We start from the raw sequence: 15,696 nt of genomic DNA, 5'->3' as shown, positions 1-15,696 counted from the left end.
TTCCACCATCTCTGGGTAAATCTAGAGTGCTCTGAAAGTTGTATTATTAATATTAATTATTTTTCTTATCCACAAAGACAGCAACACTAAAATAATGTGAATAATAACAACATACAAAATCACCTACATGCTGTTTAGGAAAAAATACGTGGCCTGTCTATCACCTGGAGAGATGAATGCCAGGCTGTCAGCAACAACATTGGTTTCATGAGAAAAGCGAGGCTCAATGTATAGCTCAAAAGGAAGTGTAACAGTGGTGGCTGGGGTAGTTAGTACCAATATACAAACTAAAATGCAGGCAGTCCTTGGATTTAGGACACAATTGGTTCCTGAAAACTGCGTCTTAAGTCAAAACGTTGTCAGAACCAATTTTCTCATAAAAAAAAAAATGTTATAAATGGGGGATTGGTTCCTGAACCAAGGCCTGATACCCTATTTTCACCAAAAATACCCCAGAATTTTGTACTCGATCAATTATAGATGACTTATATAGCTACATTAATGTATTTTTATTGTAAATAGCAATCATACTGATTTGAAAGGATTTCTTTGAAGTGACTTTGTTACACTTTTTGAAGGGCTCTTGGTTGGACTTTTTGAACAGTTCTTGTCTGGAGTCTTCTCAGGAGTTCTGACTGCAGGTTTTTCTGGAGTCTTGTCTGCTTTCTTAAAGAAAGTGTCCAAGGAAGTTTGGACGGATGTTCTCCAGAGAGATGAGCAATGCAGAGAACTTGTTCGCTGGCATGGCATCCCATTGGATCAAGCGCTGTAAAGTCAAAACTAATGTCATAAAGTTGAAACAGGTGCCAATTTATAAAAGTTGTAAGTGTGAAATGTTGTAACTCGAAATGTTGTAAGTTGAGGACTGTCTGTATGCTGCCTTTGGTGAAGTTGCAGGGAATGGTGTTGTGAGTAAGAAATATTTACATGTATCTTTGCAAAAGCATGATCTTGATTTGTTCATTTTTGCTATCTTGTTTTTTTTCAGATTCTTTCCATATCTCACCTCGTTTCTCCTAGCAGGTCACATTCTAAAAGGCTTGAGGGAATGGTTTAACTCCAATGAAAGAAAACAAGGAATTTTTTATTTTTTCTTACAGGGTAACTTACCAGCAAAGGTGGTAGGAAGCTTCCCCTTTAGTCTCTTAAACTATGAACAGACATCACATTTGTTCCTGGACAAGCTGTACGTATGTTTGTCATAGAACAGAAATATTTCAAGATTGGTGTATGCACGTATCACCCTTCTAATGAGGGTTTAGTGAGCTCTTGAATACATTGCTTCTTTTATTCCATTGATTCAATGATGCAATCCAGGTATAACTATTCAGACACACTTTGTGATGTCCTGGGATAAACTGATAGTACTTCTTATCCCATGAACCTTTTTAGGATTTATCCAAGGTTAATGGTTATGCATGTTTGAACAACTGTACTTTTGTCCTGGGATAAAATGGCTTAATCTGGGCCAATGCAACATCTGTTTTGGATTTTCAAAGCAGCTGGGTAAATAATTCTTACTGGAAGCATCTACGCATGCATTTGATCCAGAATCAGTTTACTTGTGAGTAAACTACCTGTGAGTAAATGCTCCTGGGCAGGCATCTACATATGCAGGGAAGCGGGACCAGATTTGCTGCTAATGGTAGCAAACTGCTTCTGCTTTCTGGGGCCATGCAATGGGCCCTTCCTGCCACCAGGGGGAGCTCTAGTCTCTTCCTGGGTGCTAGCCTAGGGTCTAACAGGGAGCACTGGGCTAGGAGACAGCTGTCTTCTGGCTGGGCCTGGGACATTACACCGTTTCCCCTGGGGCTGCCATTTAGGTGCAGGAGACTTGGAAATAGCTGCAGAGAAGGGGCAGGTCCCAGCCCCCTGCCCTGATCTGCTGGTGAGGCAGCTAGCAGTGAGCTGCCTCACCAGAAGATCTGGGCAGGGGGCTGGCACCTACCTTGCCTCTGAAGCTCTTTCTAAGCCTGGTGCCTCAATCACCCAATGGGGCACGGAGCTGGGACCTGCCCCTGAGCAAAATAGTTCCCAGACTCCACTCCATGATTGCAAAGTGGAGGCTGGGGAGCCTGTTCCCAACACTCAGCTCCATGATTGTGAACAGGCTCCCTAGCTTGCTACCAGGGAGCTCCTAGCACCAGCTCGGTGGTCATGGGGCCAGGACTGGGAGATCCTTATCTCCCAGCCCAAGCTATGCTGTCATGGGGCTTGGGCTGGGACACCGTTATCTCCCAGTGCCAGCTCCATGGTTATAGGGCCAGTGCTGGGAGATAAGGGTCTTCCAGAGCCAGCCCCGTGACCATGGAGCTGGCACTGAGAGATAAGGATTTACCAGCCCCTGCTTCCTGATCATGATCTTGGAGTGGGGAGCTTGGAGCTCCCTGCTGCCAGGACAGGGGGACATAGTCCCTGCCTGAACTCTGGTGGTGGAGCCCACCCTGGCAGCTGGCAACTCTTGGGGGCAGGAAGCAATCTCCTGCTCATTGGAGGCTGGCTGACCAGAAACAGATTTGTTCCTGGTCAGGTATGTACATAAGCACTAATGCGCTGTCATTAATCAAAAGTAAATTTGCTACTTGCATTTGCAGGTAGTAAATTTACTCATGATTAGTGAGGTTTACTGCACAGTAAGAATGTGTACATGTAGATACACATGCTTACTGCACAGTAAACTATGCTACTGTGCAGTACAGCTTCTTGTGTAGACATGCCCATTTACTTTAAAATGTATTTAGGCTTCTGATTTAGAACTTGAAAATTTGAAGCCAATATCTGTTTTCTATGTATAGGTTTGATTGCTCTTTTAAAAAAAACCAAAATCAAAATGTTTTATGGAACAATGCCAATTTTGATTAAATTTTATTTTGGACTAAACGCAAAAATAGATTTTGAGAAGGCCAGACCATTATATTTCAATGTTAGAATTTAGTGCAGCAATTTTTTCCATTTTGGAGTGACTTTTCATTTAAAATATTTTCATTTTATCTTAAAAATATGAAGTAAAAAATTCAAAATCAGAATGTCATGTTATTATTGACTTAGAATATTTTTTTCAGAATTTTACTTCACAAGCTAAGTCAATGTTTTCTTTATATTCCAGTCTGGAACGAAAACAAACTTAGAATATCTGAATTTGTCATAGAATAGATATTCTGAAGGTTGATCAACTCTACCACACAACAAGCTGAATCTTCTATAGCTGGTTGGAAAATATTTATTGAAACTAGGAAAAAAAAGAATCATAAATACCTTCGCGTCTTCCCCTTCTCAGCCCTTTCCAATCTTTTCTGGGTCTGTCTTATAGATCACACTACTATGTGAAGAAGTCTTATTCCAAGACCTCTGTAACTGTAGATTTTATCCTGGAAGGTGGTGTGGAGTAAAATAGGGGCATGTTACTCTGGTTACAGTTGCTCTTAACACATACGAGGCTGGATAAAAACATCCTTGAAGACCTCAGCCTCATAATCTATAGGAAATACAAAAGAGAACTCCTTGAAGGAAAAGGGGCATTCATATTCATAAGCATATTTCTGCAATAACAGTTCCCATAATGGGATATAGTAGTACCATTTTGGGATGATAACTTGTTCCAAGCTGGTAATGAAGAACTGCGTATGTTAAACTCACTTTCATTGCAACTGACACTAGTTAGCACCTGTGTTGGCAATCTGAGCAGAGGAAGAAAATATGGACACAAATGTTATTGTTCACATTATGTATGATCACTTCATATCAGCCCAAGTCACATTATCTAGGCATTCTGGAAAAGCCTGCCTACAGGATGTTTATTTGGTGGATAAATATGGGAATTCACTTTCCTAAGATTTTTATCAGGAAATATAGTAAATATATATTATTATAGTAAATATAGTAAAGTAAATATATATTTACTTTTCACCAAGTAAATATGTGCCTTTTAAGAAGGGAAAGAGAAAGAGGAAAAAAAATGAGAGACAAGTATCTGCTAGGTTTTTTTTTTGTTCTGCTTTAATGGCCAGAAGTTGTGGCCTTTTGGCTAGTTATTGCTGCCTTCATTTGTGTAAATATTACCCCATTTTTAGCTTATAGACCTTCTTATGAGTAAAAAGATTCATATTATATACATAGCCTGAAATGCCATCTTTTATATGAGCCTTCTTTTCTGGCACTGCATCTGTATGAAACGAATCATTTCGTGTTTCATAGATTTCATAGACATTAGGGCTGGAAGGGACCTCGGAAGATCATCGAGTCCAGTCCCCCGCCCAAAGGGCAGGAAGTCAGCTGGGGTCATAGGATCCCAGCAAGATAAGCATCCAGTTTCATCTTGAAGGTGTTCAATGAAGGCGCTTGAACGACCTCCGGTGGCAGGCTGTTCCAGACCTTGGGGGCTCGGACAGTAAAGAAATTCTTCCTTATGTCCAGCCTGAAACGATCTTGTAGTAGTTTGTGACCATTCGACCTCGTCATCCCTTGGGGCACTCTGGTGAACAAACGTTCCCCCAGATACTGGTGGTCACCCCTGATAAACTTGTAGGTGGCCATCAGATCATCCCTGAGCCTGCGCTTTTCCAGGCTGAAGAGCCCCAGGGCTCTCAGCCTGTCATCGTAGAGTCTGCTTCCCTGACCTCTGATCATGCGTGTGGCTCTTCTCTGGACTCTCTCCAGCTTCTCCACAACCTTTTTGAATTGTAGAGCCCAAAACTGGACGCAGTACTCCAGCTGTGGCCTCACTAAGGCCGAGTACAGGGGGAGAATGACGTCCCGGGATTTGCTTGAGAAGCATCTATGGATGCTAGCCAGCGTTTTGGTCGCTTTACTAGCCGCAGCATTGCATTGAAGGCTCATGTTCATCTTGTGGTCAATGATGACCCCCAAGTCTCTTTCTTCCATAGTGCTAGCCAACATAGCACTGCCTAGCCTATAAGGATGCTGCAGGTTTTTTTTCCCCCAAGGTGGAGAACCTTGCATTTATCGGCGTTGAACACCATCAGATTCTCGTCCGCCCACTTGCTGAGCCTGTCCAGGTCAGCCTGGATCATCCGCCTGTCTTCTGGTGTGGATGCTTTGCCCCAGAGTTTGGTGTCATCTGTGAACTTGGCCAGTCCGCTTTTGACTCCAGTGTCCACATCATTAATGAAGATGTTGAACAGTATGGGTCCAAGGACAGAGCCCTGGGGGACCCCACTGGTCACAGGACACCACAATGAGTGACTTCCATCAATTACTACCCTCTGGGTTCGACCCCGGAGCCAATTTTTCAGCCAGTGGATCGTGGAGGACCCAAGGCGACAATTGGCCAGTTTCTCCAAGAGACAATCATGGGACACCAGATCGAAGGCTTTTTTGAAGTAAAGATATATGACATCAATCTCATCTCCCTTGTCCAGGTGATAGGTCACCTGGTCGTAGAAGGAAATGAGATTGGTCAAGCAAGACCTACCCGCAACAAACTCGTTCTGGCTATCCCTTAAGATGTTGGCGTCGGCCAGTCCATTAAGGATGGCCTCTTTAATAAACTTTTCTAAGATCTTCCCCGGGATAGAAGTCAGGCTGATGGGCCTATAGTTAGCCGGATCCACTTTCCTCCCTTTCTTGAAGATAGGCACCACATTGGCCTTCTTCCAGTCTTTGGGCACTACACCAGAGCGCCAAGAGTTTTCAAAGATCCGTGCTAGAGGCTGGGCTATGATGCTCGCCAGCTCCTTGAGTACCCTGGGGTGAAGATTGTCAGGGCCGGCTGACTTGAAGATATCCAGCTTCTCAAGATGTTCCTTCACGAAGTCAGCATTAATGGAGGGCAGGGGATCACCCTCACCCAGACTTCCCGGCCCTGTAGCGGGCATGGGCGTCCCATGGGGCTGATGAAAGACCGACGCAAAGTACCTATTTACAGTGTTAGAAACTTGTAGAGAAACATTGCCCTTGTTTTCATTCTGTGCTGTGAATTCAGCAGGTAAGTGGTTTGTGTTTCAGACTGAAGTAGTTTGATACTAAGCTGCACCCTGGTATTTCCTCCCTAAACCATGTGAGGAGTAAAGTGCACTGTATCAGCCAAGTATAGGTGTCATGAACTATTCTGCACAGTGCAACATAGTCAGCATTGCTAGATACCAATAGCTGTGAGAACAGGACTATATCTGTCTAAGGCCAGTAGGTGCATCAAGGATAACCTATCGTAGGAGCCATTCCATGCAGGTGGAGGAAGAGATGTAAGGGTCTTTCTGTGCCTTCCATATCTTCGCAGGACCAGGCAGAATTTTGCCATGTAGAGCTCATCTTAGTGTATCTGCAGACAGCTATAATGGTTCTTATATTCTGAGAAACTGCGCATTGCACCTCAGTGGCAACTCTGAAAGAACTGTGTGAGTGTGAATTGTTCAAGCTGTTTTCCAAATGTCACACCTGCAGAGGAAAGTGCTAAGGTACAGTAAGTGTGACAAATCTCAATATGTTGGTAGACAATATTGTTCTTGATTTTAATTCAGCTGCTTTAGTGAGCACAGAGCTGAACCAAAGTTAAAAGTGCAATCCACAGAGTATGGTATAAAAATGCCAGTCCAAAACACCCACTACCACTTGCTGTATTAATGCCAAGTTTCAATGTTTTAGGACAGATTAATGTCACTCTTCCCCAAGAATCAAAACTATGGTGTACAAATGAAAACAGTAAACAGTAGGATTTTTTTTAATGAATACTTAAGATGACCAGTTTTATGTTTTAATTCTGGATGCTTTGCACCTGCTAAATTTTGCATGTCCACATATTGCAAAACTGGTGTTTCACTTTTCCCTTTAATTCACAAAAAATGATATTTGGACCAAAAGGGATTTCCAAATTTTAAGGATAGGTTAGAATTTTTTTTTTAAATGAACATGTTTAGGTACGTTTGAACAAAAAATATTTTCAAGACAAAAATTCCACCCAAAAGCTTCAGGCTTTTCATGAAAACTGACACATTTGTGATGCCAAGCTCCCCCCCACCCCAAAAAAACCCCCAAAACAAAACAAAAAAACAAAAAAACAAAAAAAACCAAACCCTCCCTCAAAATTAAGATTCATTTTGAGTTGAATATTTAACTACAAAGACTAAGATAAAATATGTATACATGTGGACTTCTGTCTGAATGGAAGCAGAAGCTGTAGGGCTGAGCCACTTCTGTGCCTCTAAAGGGAAGCAGTTTGTTATAAGGTGGTGGGGGTGCGGGACACACTGTGGTCTCAAACAATGTAGAAAATGTGAAGGGGGAAAAAAGTTGTGTTGGTGCTGTAGTCACCACTATTGGCTACTGTAGAGTCATAACATTACTGGGGTAAGGAAAAATGTGAATTACGCACCTGTAGTGATTCTATGTTGGTTTTGCATTGTTTCTTGTTGATGATTCCAGTGTGAGACAGTGCACAAGACTTGGCAGCAGTTAGAAGTCTGGAAAGTCTTTTCAGCAGTCTGACAAAAGATAGGACATGCTGTGTAAGCAGGAAAAGTCAAGAACTATTAAAAGTAAATTCCTTTCCATGGAACAGGCAAGTCTAATCAGACACATGCTTGAGACCTTAAGTCTGAATTCCCCTGAGTCTATTACTATGTGAATTTCCTGATGATGCTTTATAAAAATGGCTAGGACAAAATCCCAGGCAAACAAAAGAAGTAAATGTCTTAGTGCTCTGATGCCACTTTGTTTGTGGTATCTGTTAGGTTTTACACTTAAAGGGAAGTGACCTGCAGAACACTTTTAAGAGGATTATGTTTACGAAATTAAGTTCAGTTCAGCTAGTATTCAGATACTGTAGAAACAGTGCATATGGCTTTTTGTTTTATTTTGCAGATCTTTGGGGTATTAGCTTATATTTTCAGCATTTCATTTGTCTTCAAAATGGTAAAACCCACACCTGTTCTTTTACAGCAGGAAATGATGGGAGTATATAATTTGTTTGGCAAGATGTAATAACAGATATTTTTCAAATATTTTCTACCAGCATTTCATTTACTACTCTGAATTGCCCTGTTGAGTAAAGTTGAACTGTGTTTTTTCTCTTGTGTATATTGAGAGCTGGTAAATGAATACACTTGATGACTGAATACTTCAGATTATGATCTGCCAAAGATCATGCAAGAGACCTGTGATAGATGAAAGACAGTAACACTGAGTTCCAGTTTTAACTATGGAATCATGTTTCCTCTTAGATTTATGAGTATAGCATTAATTCAATTACAGTACTACAGAGCATCACACAATGAAACAGATGTATTTATTGGCATATATTCAAACATCACAGAAATGCAAAACTTGTCAAGTCATTTTTAACAATCTTCCCGTGTTTCAGTTTCCCAAGTATAAAGTAGGAATAATACATTTTACTATTCCCCTTCTTCATAAGCACTTAAATCATTTAGAAGAGTACATCCCATTTTCTAACATGACTTAGGAACTTAGAAGTAACAGTCTCAATGAAAGTCAATAGGTCCACAATAGGTCTTGTGCTTGTAAGGCCCAGATCCTCAAAGGTATTTAATTACTCATGGCCAATTGAAATCAATGGTGCCTAATAAACTGTCTGATAACTTTGTGGATCTAGCCCTAACTTCCTAAATAACTTTTGGAAATGGAATTTTGGCTGCTTTTAATTTCTAAGTAAGCAAATGAAAGCAGCTCTCACTAAAGTGAACTATGACCAATATTTGCAAATGAGACTAGGAATTTTAAATCTCCACCATAAGACCTACATAAGGTTTATCAAAACGTAAGGCAAATTGTCCAAAAAAATGAAGGCAGCCAAAATGGCTACTTACTATTGAAATTCTTGCCACATTTGCTTTAACAAAACAAGCAAAATTGGTTTACCAACTACTGCATCTACTTCAGAAAGGACACATGACGTTATCTTTATTTCTAGAGTTAACCAATGAAAGGATGTTTCCTTCAGAGCAGCTGAATTTTTAAAGGTTATTTCTCAAAAAATAACTTTTTATTTATTTTTAAAAATTAATCCCTAATTACATACAATTTTGGACTATTTGGGATTTTCTGTTGGCTCATCATGTTGTATTTTCATCCGTATCTTTTACTAATAACCTATACAAAAATTATTAATTAAGAGAATGGTTACTTAAAAATGAGCGATTAGAGGTTATGTCTTAAGCTAGCTAAAAAAATTCCACCAAAGCCATTTTTGACCAAAAAGTTCCCTTCCCCCTCCCCCTTTTTTTCTTTTTGCCAAACAAAACTTTTATGTCTACTTTTCCTGGAAAATGTAACTATTTTCTTGAACACTCAAAAATGGAAAAAAATTTGGCTGAAGACCAAAAATGTTTTAATTGAAAACGGTACCACATGGAGGCTGTAGCTCAGACTTCTTTTGTTTTCATTCTCTATGTGCCAGGCTTTCTATCTTCATCTACCCAGCCTGCTTGATTTCAGACTAACACAACTCGCTACCTCACTGTCCAGGCTTTCTAGCCAGACTACATTTCCCATGATGCACCTTCACTAGAAAATAGGCTGATGCATCGCCACCCCTTCCAAGAGAGAAGTAGAGGTGTAGTGTGGCTTCACTGCTTCCTTACCTTCTCCTTCATTTCATGAAGTAGATCTATATTGGTTTCACAGAACAGGCTCTCTAATTTGACCTATGTGTGTCCAGAATAGTGAGCAGTGCTGGACACACACAGCTTCTCTTTCTTCCTCACTACATTGAGTCCACACTGGAGGCAGGAGGGGACCTAAGCTCCAGTATCCTCTTGACTCACAGGTGTTCCTATTCCACAAGTGGGAAAACTATACTCTCTCCTGCAAGAGGGCACTGTGGCCTTGTTGGCCAACAAGAGCAGGCAATAAATAGTTCAAGTAGCTATACAAAGGCAAATGGGACAAGCGGAAAATCCTTTCATAGACTAGATTCCATTGATCCTACTTCAGCCATTAGATCGGGGTGGGCAATTATTCTGGCTGGAGGGCCGCTCAATGAGTTCAGGGACCTGTTGAGAGCCACATCCATCTCTCTCGTCTCTTCTCGCTGTCGGTCTCTTTTCTCTCTCTCTTTCTTCTCCCCTCTCTCTCCCTATCCTTCTCTTCTCTTCCATGTCTCTTCTTTTCTCTCTGTCTCTCTTCCCATCCCCCTTCTTCCAAATCTACTAGAGCTGTAGTTCACTACAGCAGGCAGGCAGCAGCGTCACCTGTGGATGCTGCCATAAGGTTCAGGAACCTGGATACAGAACCTGCCAGTGGCATCCACAGCTGTTGCTACCACCATCCTGGCACAGTGGAAGCTCCCACCCAGACCCCTGACCCAGAACCTGCCAGTAGCATTAGCTGTGGTCCCAGGCAGGAGCTGCTGCCATGCTGGGTGGGTGGCAGTGTCAGCTGTGGGGACAGCTGACAGGTTCTGGAGCCTTGATGCAGAACCTGCTGGTGATGTTACAGCTGACACTGCTGCCTGCCAGGCATGACAGCAACTCCTGCCTGGGTCCATAGCTAACTCTGCTGGCAGGTTCTGGTTCAGGCTTCTAGAAAGGAGGTTCCACTGTGCCAGAAGGGCAGCAGCATCAGCTGTGGATGCTGCTGGCAGGCAGCTGGGTCTGGGCTCCTGTGGCTATTGGCAGTGTCCACAGCTAATGCTGTCACCTGCCTGCTACCAGGGAAGCCCCACCCAGGTCCACAGCTGATGCCTGATGCTGTTGGGCAGAAGCAGTCCCGCCCGCTCACCCAGCACCATGCGGCAGCTGGAGCTACTGGCTGCTAGCAGGCCAGATCCAATAAATTGGCAGCTGTCCATCTCCAGGGCAGATTGAATCTGTTGGTGGGCAAGATCCAGCCCATGGGCCATATTTTGCATACCTCTGCATAAGATGATATACTGCTGCTGCAACAAGAGGGTATAACAATTTCCCTCAGCCACCAACACTTTGTTGAAAAAACTGCTGCTCGGAAGAGGGAAGAGGAGGAAACGGCTGACCTGAGACACTGTGCTCAACAAGAGCGCCTTCCTGTTTCAACAAAATATGTGGGTCTTTCCTATCTGGCCGCTCCAGGTGGAGCCGCCTTTCACAAGAATTTGCAATGCATACAGGTTAGAAATATTTCTTGGGTTATCATTATGTATAACATGCATGTCCATGAACATAGCAATAAATAAGCTGAAAGCCCGAACTAGTCAATTCACGCAGAAACTAACTCCTACACTCCCTTTCCTCTCCCTCAGGCAAAAAATTAATCAAAATGCCTTTTTAGTTATGTCAAAGCATGTTAAATAGGAAAAAAAAATGAATTCAATCTGGCAGTAAAACTGTACTTGCACTCATGCCAAGATGAAAGGGGTAAGAAAGGGGTTATAAATTAGGGGAGCGGTTATTCCAATTAACCGTAAATAAAACAACCAAGCAAAACAGCTGTAATTTAAAAGTTGTTCTCATGAGCTTGCACATATAACTTGAAGAGGCACTTTATAGTGTAAACATGCTCAGGCACTGGTAAAGGACTATTTGAGATGACAAAAACTGTGGAAAAAAATCAGTGGATTTCCAATAGTATTTTAGCTAAGTCATGCTCTAGCATAATCTTTGCAGAGAATGTTCTAGGTGCAAGAAGCTAAGTAAATGTAAGATTCATCATTCATATTTTCTATGCACCTTATACCCCCAAACTTCTGATAAAACTTTACCTGTGCTTGAGCTGTTTTTTTTGGAGTGATACACTGGTTCTGCATTAGGAACCTAACAAAACCATCCAGGTAAGAAAACAAACCAGAGGGATTGTCAATGAACAGTAATTGCACTGGGGTCATTATAGAATGACAAAAATGACATGCTTGTGTCCAGAGCAACTAATACATTTCAAACTGGAGACAAAAAGACAGAAGGGGATTAAGAAAGGAAAAATGCTAATAAAAATATGCTACCGAATAAATTTCTGAATAAAAATACAGAGCACTTTTGTAAGAATATGCATGCAAAGAGCTCAAACTACTTCCCAACATACTTGTTATTTGCTAGGTGGGTAAACTCAGGCATAAAAGAGGTTAATTTTTTTCAATCTGGGAACAATGCCAATTGACAGCAAAATCTCAGAACACCTGCTACATTGACTATTGATATAAACCTTCCCTCTGAATGGAGTGTGTGTGACTGAGGTAGAAGGAACTGCCAACATGCCAGCTCAGGTGTGGTTCACCCTGATTATAATTTGCTAGTTGGGTAGTTTATAGGCTCTGTTCTTGGGAGGAGAAATTATGTTTGTGACTTCAGCCCAATCATAAAAGTTCCCACTACAACCTTGTTGTAGATTAGAGGGTCTTTAGCATTCCTGTTTACAATACTTACATTTTCTGTAACCTTGTTCTTTTGTAAGAGGAGTATCAGTGACAGAGATGACTGTTTTGTTATGGCAAGGGCTGGAAACAGTGGATAGTCTCTGGAACATTTTAATGATGAACTTGGTTCTATGGAATGTGCTATGGATTTGTTTGAATTACTCCATTCAGCAGATGGTCCAAGGACATTTAGACTAGAATGATTGTTTATTGCTTTGCCTTCAAAAGTATTATTATATAATTACCAATTAATATATTCAGTCATTATAGATTATAATAATGACAAGGCTTCCCAAAGGGAAGGAATTGCGTTGTTTTATCTCCAATAATTATGTAATATGTATTATGTAACTAGTACAGTGTGCCATAATATGGAAAAAAATGTCCTGCTCCATCTCAGAATTTAGTAATCTTTACTGATAACCTGCATAATCAGCCTGCTTGGAAAGGAAATCTTGTGTAATTGAGTGGGTGTGAAAAATAAACATTCTCCTCCCTACTGTATATGATAAAAGTCTGTAAAGCAATATGAAGGGAGGCTTTAACATCAATACTCTGGGGGGACCCCTGCATGGAGAACTAGTACAAAGACAAAACAATGCTTAAGGGAACTGTGACTGTGTACAGAGTGAATTCTGTCTGTGGTTATTACATAGTGCCATGGTTGCAAGGGGAGCAGGGGCAGCCGCACCTCTGATCTCTTGCTAGTTTCTCTAAGTGCAGCCTGGAGGTACCAGGCCTTGCGCCTTTTACCTTTCTCAGAGTACAATTTGCCATTCTGCCACTTGCAAGCTGGGCCCTTGGCTATAGTATTCTGTATGTTGGGCCGGCTTACCCAGCAGGCTTGGTTCTGAGGTACAGTAAGTGATTAGACACTTCCTTAAACCAAAGCACTGTTTAACCTTAACAGTAACCACAAAACACAATGTAGGGAAAAAAGACTTTAAAACAACTAAACAACTACACATCTAAACACTGTTTTTCCCTACTCCCTGACCTCTTGAATGTTCTGTTCCAGCACACACTTCTCTAGCAATGCTCTAACCTCTGGGAAGAGGAGAATTTTGAGGTCATCTTCATCAGCTGGTTCACAGTATTGGCAAAACAAGATACTGTATATGGATTGGCTAGAGCTGGGAAGTAAGTTTTTGATAGTTAATAAATCAGGCACTTCTTAGCTACCTCTTACTGGGAATTGTCTCATCTCAAATTAGTCTTTTATTTTCTCCTCCTTTCCCCAGCGGTCTGCTGTTACAATAAACCAAATATATTTCTACTGCAAATTCTGCAACAACCAGGTCACCATGTTGTATTAATCAATTATTACAGAATAGTCCCACATCTATATATAGTTCCTTGCTTCGGACTGCATAGCAATGTAATGCTGAGCCTACAACTTATTTTAGTGTAAACTGAGTTCCAGACTATATTCCAGACATACATAACATAGTACCAAACAGGAGCCTTGATAAAACATGGTACCCACAACATAGATTAATGGTTAAGATTGTAGCTCACAGGAGGTGAAGATACCGTGCCCTGCAACTGAAAGTGTTCTTTATTTAAGAGTAATGACTGAGGATAATGAATACGGAATAGCATGATTTTATATTTCATCTCTTTTATAAACTGGATCCCCATATGTTTTATAGTCGAATACAATTATAAAAAGTTAAACTCTCACAGTACAGAGAGAGAAATACTAAGGGGTATTGATAAGGAAGGAGATGCTTTCAGCTGAGATCTGACAATAGAGGAACATAATTATGTCCAAGAGACATAGGATGTCTTTTGCCAGAGGGCAGGGGCTGTACAGAAATTCTCTCTTATACTAGGTGTGGCGGGACAGACAGAAGAGAAGCAATAGATAGACATGGGAGAGGGATCAGAGGGAATGCAGTTCCACAAGCTAAATTGGAACAAACCCAGGAGATAGTCAGATTAGAATCATGCTACACCAATCCAGTCAATCTTCTTTCTCAAATTTTAGCATGGGATTTTAAAACATGTACAGCATTGACTTAACTGTGCTCCCCTGGAAAGTAAGAAAAGTTGATTTCAAACATGGGTGAACATTAAAGTTCAACTAGAAAGTTAAAGTTAACCATGAGCCTAAGTGCTTTGTTGTTTGACACTTCAGATTAGACTTACATTTTGCTTATCTGTTTCCGTCTTCTATTCACTTACTGGAAGATTTTAACTACTGCCATACAAGGGATTAGTAAAAATGTAACTGAGCTGTAGGAAAATGCTTACTTGTTTAACTTTGGTATATTTAAAGAACTAGAAACCAATGGCATTACAGCAATTTGTTTCCTCATGAGCAATGGAAAGTTAACCATTACAAAGTTAGTAAGTTAAAACAGACTTAAAGCAAGACTTTCTCATTAAAGAAAGATTTCAAATACAGTTACAGTAAACCTTATTCCACTTACTGTAACTTCCAACTACAGTATACCTTATTTCCCCCTGCATTGTATTAGTTGCAAAAGCTTAGTAAAAATGTCTAGGGGCTTTAATCTCCCTCATTGCTAGAGTCACTTAACTCCTAGTGGAGGCTGTGAAGTCTAATGGACTGAGTGCATGGCTTTAAATTAGGAATTGATTTTTCTTTATTTCACTACTCATTCACAGTCTGACTTGAAGCAAATCAATCTATCAGGTACCCCATATCCCCACCTGCACACCGGGGGGAATGAGGGCTGGTGATAATGCTTAGCTAATATCCTCCACCTGAAGGTGAGGAATAATTAGTGTTTGTGGTAACTATGAGTTGGCCAGTACTGAATTCATGGTGGAAATGAGCTGCACTGCAGCTCCTTTAATTTTGAAGGTGTCCCCAAATGCTGCACATTACACCGTCCCCCCCCCCCGCCGCCACTGATTGGTGGAAGGGCCCTGCTTGAGGCTCACTCCCGATTGGTGGGGAAGTGAAAACTGCGGTTTTAAATATGGTGCTGTTTTTGCCCCCCGCTGCTGATTGGCCAAGAGGCCCCAGTGGCCCCGCTGCTTGCTGCTGACTGGTGGGGAGGCAACAGTGGCACCATATTTAAAATCACGGTTTTTGCTTCCCTGTTGATCAGGAGTGAGCTGCAAGATGGGCCCCCTTCACTCATCAGTGGTGAGGGGCATGTGTGGGGGAACTTGCAAGATTAAAGGAGCCACAGTACAGCCCACTTCATGAATTTGGTAGGGCCCTATCTATGAGGTTGTAAAGTATTGTAACAAATACTTTTATCCTTTCAATAAGCTCAGGCACAACACATTGTGTGGAGTGTGTTGAATGAGCCCTTAAAAACCAAGCCCCTTTGTAGATATTAAAGCTCCTACAGTGCTCTTCTAAGAATAGACGTTTTCTGCTATGCAGCATGCTTATTGCCTGATATTAGCCTCATTTCAGT

At 41.4% G+C, this 15,696-nt stretch overlaps 2 long non-coding RNA genes across 4 annotated transcripts in view; one reads left to right on the top strand and one right to left on the bottom strand.

The window, feature by feature from the left end:
• Positions 1–15,696, top strand: part of LOC109285611 (uncharacterized) — a 56,724-nt gene that overhangs the window by 2,559 nt on the left and 38,469 nt on the right. The window contains exon 3 of one of the 3 annotated variants that reach the window (XR_002093408.2): positions 13,314–13,435. The exons of the other annotated variants lie outside the window; for them this stretch is intronic. This is a non-coding gene — a long non-coding RNA (uncharacterized LOC109285611). The remainder of the gene's footprint in view (positions 1–13,313; positions 13,436–15,696) is intronic. 3 annotated transcript variants of the gene reach the window in all.
• On the bottom strand, positions 206–7,452 carry LOC109285612 (uncharacterized). The gene is made up of 3 exons (XR_002093411.2): positions 7,328–7,452; positions 3,256–3,475; positions 206–766 (listed from the first exon to the last, which is right to left on the bottom strand). It is a non-coding gene; the product is annotated as an uncharacterized LOC109285612 (long non-coding RNA).

The sequence above is a fragment of the Alligator mississippiensis genome, chromosome 6 (genome assembly GCF_030867095.1).
Source record: "Alligator mississippiensis isolate rAllMis1 chromosome 6, rAllMis1, whole genome shotgun sequence".
NCBI classification, from domain to species: Eukaryota; Metazoa; Chordata; order Crocodylia; family Alligatoridae; genus Alligator; species Alligator mississippiensis.
This window is presented reverse-complemented; position numbering and strand designations above follow the sequence as displayed.